Below are 7,498 nucleotides of genomic sequence, written 5' to 3' on the forward strand. Positions count from 1 at the left end.
GGAAAGAAAAAAAAATGCAAAGGCAACAAATTCCCACGTGCTGTTTATCTCATTTTCCCGACTAAAGCGCGATGCATGAAGCAGTTTTCAAAACACCTAATTTACCCCGTTCCGCGGGCTTCTCGCGCGGGAAACGGGAAACCCGTGCCGAGTTAGGTGCACGGTCGCGTGTGCCCGGTTATGCAGAAAGGAATAAATTGGTCGCGTGCCTCTCCCGGCGCCCACTCGGGCAAGGAAAAGGAACGCCGAGCGAAAGGACTGTCTGCCTCTTCCATAATGGCATCACCTTGAAAACGGCCATGCATTATTCATTAGGCCGTGTTTTTAGCGGCATTGCGGCGCGTTTTCTTGAGGCACGCGGAACTCAGGTTAGTATGCAAGCTTCGCTGCTAACGGTGAGTAAAAACAATGAATCAACGAACACAAAGTAGTAAAGGAGACGTATCAATGAATGAAGGCGTTTGAGAAGATGCCGCGCTAAGTGGGCGCTTCGTATGCGCTTCTACACAAGAAAGATGATGGAGATAATATTTTCTTTTCTGGAAAAAAACTAAAAAAATAAAACACTATCGTGCCTAAGAAATGTTTTTGCGTCAACTGGTGCTGGAGTCGATAGGTATGCGTTCTTTCAAGCCCCTTGGTTGCAAATGATGCTGTGGAAGTGCTTTGTAAATGGAAAAGTATGACATAAAGTACAATGCGCCGACGAAAGACTGCTTTCTCTTTTCTTAGCGCCCGCGGTGGATCTGTGGATGCAGGGTATTCTGCTGCTAAGCGCGAGGTTACTGGTGCGACTCTCGGCAGCGGGAGAGGCACTCTCATGACGGTGAATGGCTAAAATTACCGTGGGTCAAGCCTTGCGTGCCCGCTAAAGAACTCCGCACGTTCAAAATTAACCCTGAGCTGGTCCTTATATGACGTTCATCGCGCCCTTGTATCACTTTGTGATGTTAAACCCCATCAAGCAATCAATGACTAATGGTTCTTGTTAATTAGAAGCTCGGCATTGCAAGCACGAAAACAAAAATGCCGACATGCATGTCGCACGACTCTGCCGATGTAAAATGCGCACCCATATTTAAGATCTGAGCGCATGCAATGACACTGGTGACAACACCCAAGTGTGATTACATGCACTATAAGGAAAAATGTTAGTGAGTAGGTAGTAACGGATGTAGTTACTAAATTTACCATACATACCTCTTTACTAGCTGTTTGCTACCTTCGACAATTCAGACTTAGTAAGTGCTGCTTCTATTGAGCAGTTATGTTTCACAGACAAGTTAGTAAAAGGTGCTACGTCGCCTCACCCGGGGTCAATTATGCTGCGTAACGGCGGTCTTAATGCGATGCTTAGATAACTTATAGTTTCTATCACCACAATAAAGTTACTTGTCTGTCTGTCTGTTTCTATCACCACGTTATATTAATAGTTATATGTTGCGTTGTGGCGTACGTATGTGTAGACTGTATATTATAGATATATAGGTTAATAAATTTATTTATCCAAATACGTAGGTGCCTACCGGTATAACCTGTGCTTCTAAAGGTTATGGCCATGCGTACTCATGAGGTAATTCTCAAAAACATGTCGCTTAATTGTATTGTGGGATACGTTGTTCCCATTTGCCGTTTGTCCTTTTCTGTACAGTGCATTTTATTACACGCAACCTATTATTTCCGTCATCAACCTTACGGGCCATTATTTGATGGTGTTACAAACATCACTAAACTGTTTGGGAACGCAGTCACCGATATTTTTCCTTCTTTTCGCATGCGTGTTTGTAATTTAGTTTTATAATAGAAGCAGCTTAATCAGTTCTTGGCAATGGAAGCGCTGCTTGTAACCAAAACAGTGCCGACTAATCTAACTTGGTAGCAAATGCCCCTATACCGGTGTCGTTATTATCTACGGTTCGTAAACTGACTACCTGTGCAAGTCGCATGCAACACTCCCTTCGGGTAGTAAATGCAACTACCAACGTCGTTACTAACTGCCCTGCAGAGTCTCAGTTTACTTTGTGAGAAGCAGCTAGTATACGTTTGGTTAGTAACGGGCGTCACCTTAACTTTTACGAATGACGGGCCGTAACGTGCACGTGGTAACAACTATGCGTTCGTACAAGAGTCCATGCCAGAACTTAAGGGTGAGATTCGGGAAAGAAAAACGGAAAACTTGAAGCCTGCTTTGGTGTAAAGGAAACCCCTTAAATATCGTGCGTCGCCATATGAAAGGTGTCAATGGCAACGACGCCGGTGACCACAAACCTCCAGGTAACAACGACCTTTGTGATTTGTATCCGGCGGCGCAAGCAGCTGCCGTTCAGAAAGAAGGCATACAAGGAGGAAACTCTGAAACAATGACGCAGAATAAAAACATACAGGGCGCACAAAAATCAAGAAACAAAAGGAGAAAAAAGAAAAACCAGTAAAGGTGAAAATGTCGGGAGGCGGTTTCCTCAGTGCATGGCGCCGACATATTGGGCAACGGCGTCAGGGACCCCGCCGCCATAGGCCACGCGTCGGGCGCCGTACAGTCGGCGGCGTATAATGCCCCGGCGTATAGCTCGAGACGATCGCAGGTGTAATTTTGTGTCCCATAACTCATTCGCTTTATTGTCGCCAGAGGCCGCAGAAACACTATTAAGAGTTCCGCTCTCGCGCCGGGGTCGGCCGACCCGAAAGGAAGCGGCGAGCTAGAATGCGATACGGGGAGAGGAGGAGGGAAGCGGGCGAGGCACCACCACGTTGCACCGGCGCTGGATGTGAGCTCGTGTACGGAGCGGATGCTTCCCAAAACTTCACTTGGCGCAGTTTCTCCGTCAGATCTAAGCACTCAGCTATAGCGAACGGAATAATACAGCTGATGACTTCTCTGCGTTCATTTGTATGTAACCCGAACAATAAGGTGAAACAACCGAAACTTAAAAAAGTTGACATAGATTCATTTTTAGCACAACGCGCCATTTACCGTGGCAGCGTAGTCGCTATGGCGTTACGCTGCTGAGCTACAGAGGTCGCGGTGTCGATCCCAGCTGAGGCGAAATGCAAAAGCCCTCGTCTACTTAGATATAGGTGCACCTTAATAAATCCCTGGTGGGGAAAATTGATCCGAAGTTCCGCTATGGCTTCGCTCACAATGATATTGTAGTTTTGGCACATAAAACCACAAGATTTATGTTAGCAAAGGGCCGACAGACACAGCGTTTGCCTGCGTTATTACGTCCCTTGTCTGTTGGCGCTTCCTTCCGAAGATGAACGAACGATAAGGGCATAAACTAACAGTTTTAGCCAGAGTTTCACGTCGACTCTTCCACGTCGAACCTTCTTGACCGATTTCAGCGTTTCGAACGAACCTGTGGCCCTCGGGTTGGGACTGCGGCCAAGCGAGCTGCATGTTCTCGGTTCGTCCCATCGTCAAGCTAGACATCAATCGTCGTGCGCGTTCTACGACCCATTCTGCAAGAAATGTACTTTTGTGAACTATACCGTCGTGCACCCCTCTCGTTTCCCTCGTTACAGTGCACCACGACGCTTCAGAGGGTCCAAGTGAGAACGCAACCTTCAAAAGCGGCACGCTGTACATCTGGGGCTGAACTTACAAAGCTTGTGGCTCGTAAGTGTTCTTTGCTCTTCGTCGGTCGTCTTCGCTAATATTATGTCCAGCAACAGGATTGGCTGGAATGTTCTCTTACGAACACTTGTAGCGCACGAGCAAAGGTCAGCCAATCCTCACGCTGGACACATTACAAACGAAGACGGCCGGCCAGTGAAAAAGATCACTCACTAATGACAAGCCTTGTGAATTCGGCCGCCGAAAAGCTGTTGTTACCGAAAGCTTCGCAGCTGCACACCAATTTCGAAGCTTCCACTCCAGACGCCGACCGCTGCTTGGCCACCACCACCAGTCCGCCTCCGCATCCAGGTTCCGCGAAACGGCGCCAAAGGGCGAGCAAGAAGGCTTGCCAGGGCGCTAACTGGCTGTCTGGTCGGGGCCGCCGAAACGCCCGGCGCCCAAGAAAACACGACACAAAAGCTGATTACATAAATTGGATTTTTCGGAATTACGCCGCGAGCAGCGTCCCCTCGTTCTCTCCGCCTGTCGCCTTCCTGCTGTTGGCCTTTCGCCGCAGGCCCCTCACCGCCGGCGAAGCGGGAGGGGGAGGAGGCCAGGGGTTGTTATGGGGGCCACCAAAGAGAAACGAACGCCGCGTGCTGGAGAGCCAAGAGCCGCGCTTGATAGCGCCGCCGTGGCTACTACAGGAAAGGTGGAGCTGCGGGAACAGGCTACGGTGGCGGCGGACTCAGCGCGCAGCTTTTATGGCCACTGCGATTCGATTTGGCTCGGCGATGGTGGCGTTATAAAAACCCAGAAGGGCGGCCGTATATATACGATCACCTATGGCGGCGGCTCGGGAGAGGCGACGTAGAGAGAACGCACACACGCGGTGGGAGAAACGCTCAGGTTTCTGTCTTCGGTGGTGAAGTGAAGGAGAGAGAGAGGCGCCAACGAGGCAATTCTGCGCGATCTTCCGTGCTAAGATGCCCGCCATCGCAGGCGTTGATACCAAAGCACATCGATAATAGCAAATCACGTCGGTGTAACTTACCGAGCTAGTATGGGAAAGAAAAACATGACCATATAGGAAAAAAGTGCGCCATGGAAAACAGATATGCGTTTTTTTTTTTTGCATACATATGTACAAAGTGCGCATATGATACACGGTGCGCGGAGGATGCAAAATATGGGTTGTTTTGTCGTACCTTACCACTGTGTTTATTTCTCTCTCTTTCTACCTCACTACTCAAAAACAGTTGAAGTTGAAACAGTTGAATACCTATGGAGCAGCGGCCTTGTAGACCCAACCAGATCTCTATTTCTCTTTCTCTCTTTCACACACACACACACACAAACACACACACACACACACACACACACACACACACACACACACACACACACACACACACACACACACACACACACACACACACACACACACACGCACACACACGCGCACACACACGCGCACACACACACACACACACGCGCACACACACGCGCACACACACACACACACGCGCACACACGCGCACACACGCGCGCGCACACACACACACACACACACACACACACACACACACACACGCACACACACACACCCACACACACACACACACACACACACACACACGCACACACACACACACACTATCTCCCCGTGTACAACTTTTCTAGTTTGCAACTATTTCCATCTATTTACGAACTCTATGTGAACATATAACACAAAATGATGGTATTTTAACGACTTTATTATTGACATTTCAGAACTTATTTGAATGGTTTCAGCTCGTTATATAACAGAGAAAAACTAAACGTGAGTTACACTTCGTGGTATATTTAAACGCGAGAGTAATTTATTCGCTGCGGGCTGCAGTAAGGGTACTCCAGATACTGCATATCCATTGCCTTCTTCCCTTCGACTGACCATATTATCCATCAGACTTACTCAAGCTGAAAGACACATTAAGATACAAGCCCAGTAAAGGAAAATAATCCGACTTCTCGGCGGCATCGACGATAGCCATGAACCATCGTTCACAGCTTGCCTCAAATGGCCATTCAAGTTCGCTTTACTCACATGCTGTATACGTGATAGGCAAGCATAAGTGCAGCTTTTTTTTTTTTTTTGCATCTTATGCGAAACTGAATGCCGCATTTGTTTTCTCATCGTTTAAAGCTTGTGCCTTTTATGCGACGGATTTTCTAGTATTTATTGAAGCGCATCGAGAGCAACCGTTACGAGACGAACACATTTATCAATGCTTAAGAACCACACAATGCCGCATCCGATGCATGCAATATATCTCTCCTTTATTTCAGTTGCGAATGGCCACGTATTCTTTTTCTTAAATTTTCTCTCTTAATCCGTGGTTTCATTTCAGTCACAGCAAAAAGCTGCCCATACATATCATAATATGTCAAGCTGTGGCAAGCTGTAACGGTGCAAACAGGGTGCGAGAATAGGGAGAACGTGTACCAAATTACTCCTCGAGGTTTCTTGTAACCATAACGGCTAAGCTTGAAAAGTGAATGGGCGTTATACACCTAAACAGCTCGCCTCACGAATCTCTTTTTTACTTTATTGAAAGAAGCAAGCTCCAAATGCAACCCAATGGAATACCTAACCCTCGATCTACATCGTTGCGCGAGCGTTCGACCTAAACATTATAAGCACGATGTCTATTATACGGTCGTCAGCGACGACAATGCACTTAAACATGTTGTAGAATACCACGACGTGTGTACGACGTGTGGGCTTTGTTTTTGTGTTCTCTAGTTATTTTGTTTGCCAATTTAAGCAGAGTTACTTGTTTTAATTCAGGTATGTGTTGTCGCTTGTAGGGATTTATTTGTCGCTCCTCAGCTGTTTATTTTGCCTTTATGCGGGACGATAATCTGTTAGCTTTCAGCGACGTGTCCATATTACTATGGGAATAGAGCATGTGAAGCAAAACACACATACACACATACACACATACAAGCGCGGCGGATGGGAAATTCAGACTCCCTCAAGCAATAAAACTCACGCCAAACAAGGTCAGTGAAACATGAATTTACATGCATGTGTAACACCACGCACGCACGCACGCATACACGCACAACGACAGGAGTGAGAACTTCAGCATTTACAAAACTTTCCATTTACCACAAGTCACGTGACGGCGCTCTTGCCCCCTCCCCGATTCGCTTTCTCGTAACGATTCGCAGACGAATGTTCTTAAGGACGCAGTTCTGGCGGACGAGCGGCCTTCGTATTGACAAAATGAACCATGATTGGCAGATCGAATTTGCCTCCGCCGCAGAAAAGAATACAAAGAGCCCTTCGCAGAAAGATATGAACAGTTTAGCTTTTTGGGACGCAATGTCGAAAAACCTAGCTTGCAAGAAGGTCAATTTCTTACTTCCTGTGTTACTACCACGCTTTACTGATCCGCGCGAACTGCGTATACCCTCATCATCATAAGCAGCCGCAGCAGCAGCGGCAGTTCAACTTGGTCGGGGACAGCAAAAGTACGATATAAGAGCACGTATAGATAGCGCCGAAGCGTGGCACGGCCGGTTCCCATGATCTAGAGCGTCGCGAGTTTCTTTTTAACAAGCTCGGAGAGTTGAGGTGAAAGATGCCCTTCTTATATGGCGCGGTGCAGCTCTTGGAAAGGCGACAAACAAGAAATCGAAGCAGCACGGATACAGCCGTATAGGAAGTTGCACCGGCGTGGACGGCGAAGGTTGTTTATGTGCCCGGTGCTCGCAAATTCCGTAAATTTATCGCAGGCGTCAGCTTTGGGGTAATCCGATCCCGGGATAAATACCTTTCCGCGCCCCACCCTGTCGTTTTCCACGGCAGCGGCCTCGAAGCGCGGATGCTGGACGCAGCCCCGTCGTCTTGAGGGCCGCTTCGCAGCACGGCTATACTCTCGTGACACCGCGCCG

This window comes from Dermacentor andersoni, chromosome 5 (assembly GCF_023375885.2).
Source record: "Dermacentor andersoni chromosome 5, qqDerAnde1_hic_scaffold, whole genome shotgun sequence".
Taxonomy (NCBI): domain Eukaryota; kingdom Metazoa; phylum Arthropoda; class Arachnida; order Ixodida; family Ixodidae; genus Dermacentor; species Dermacentor andersoni.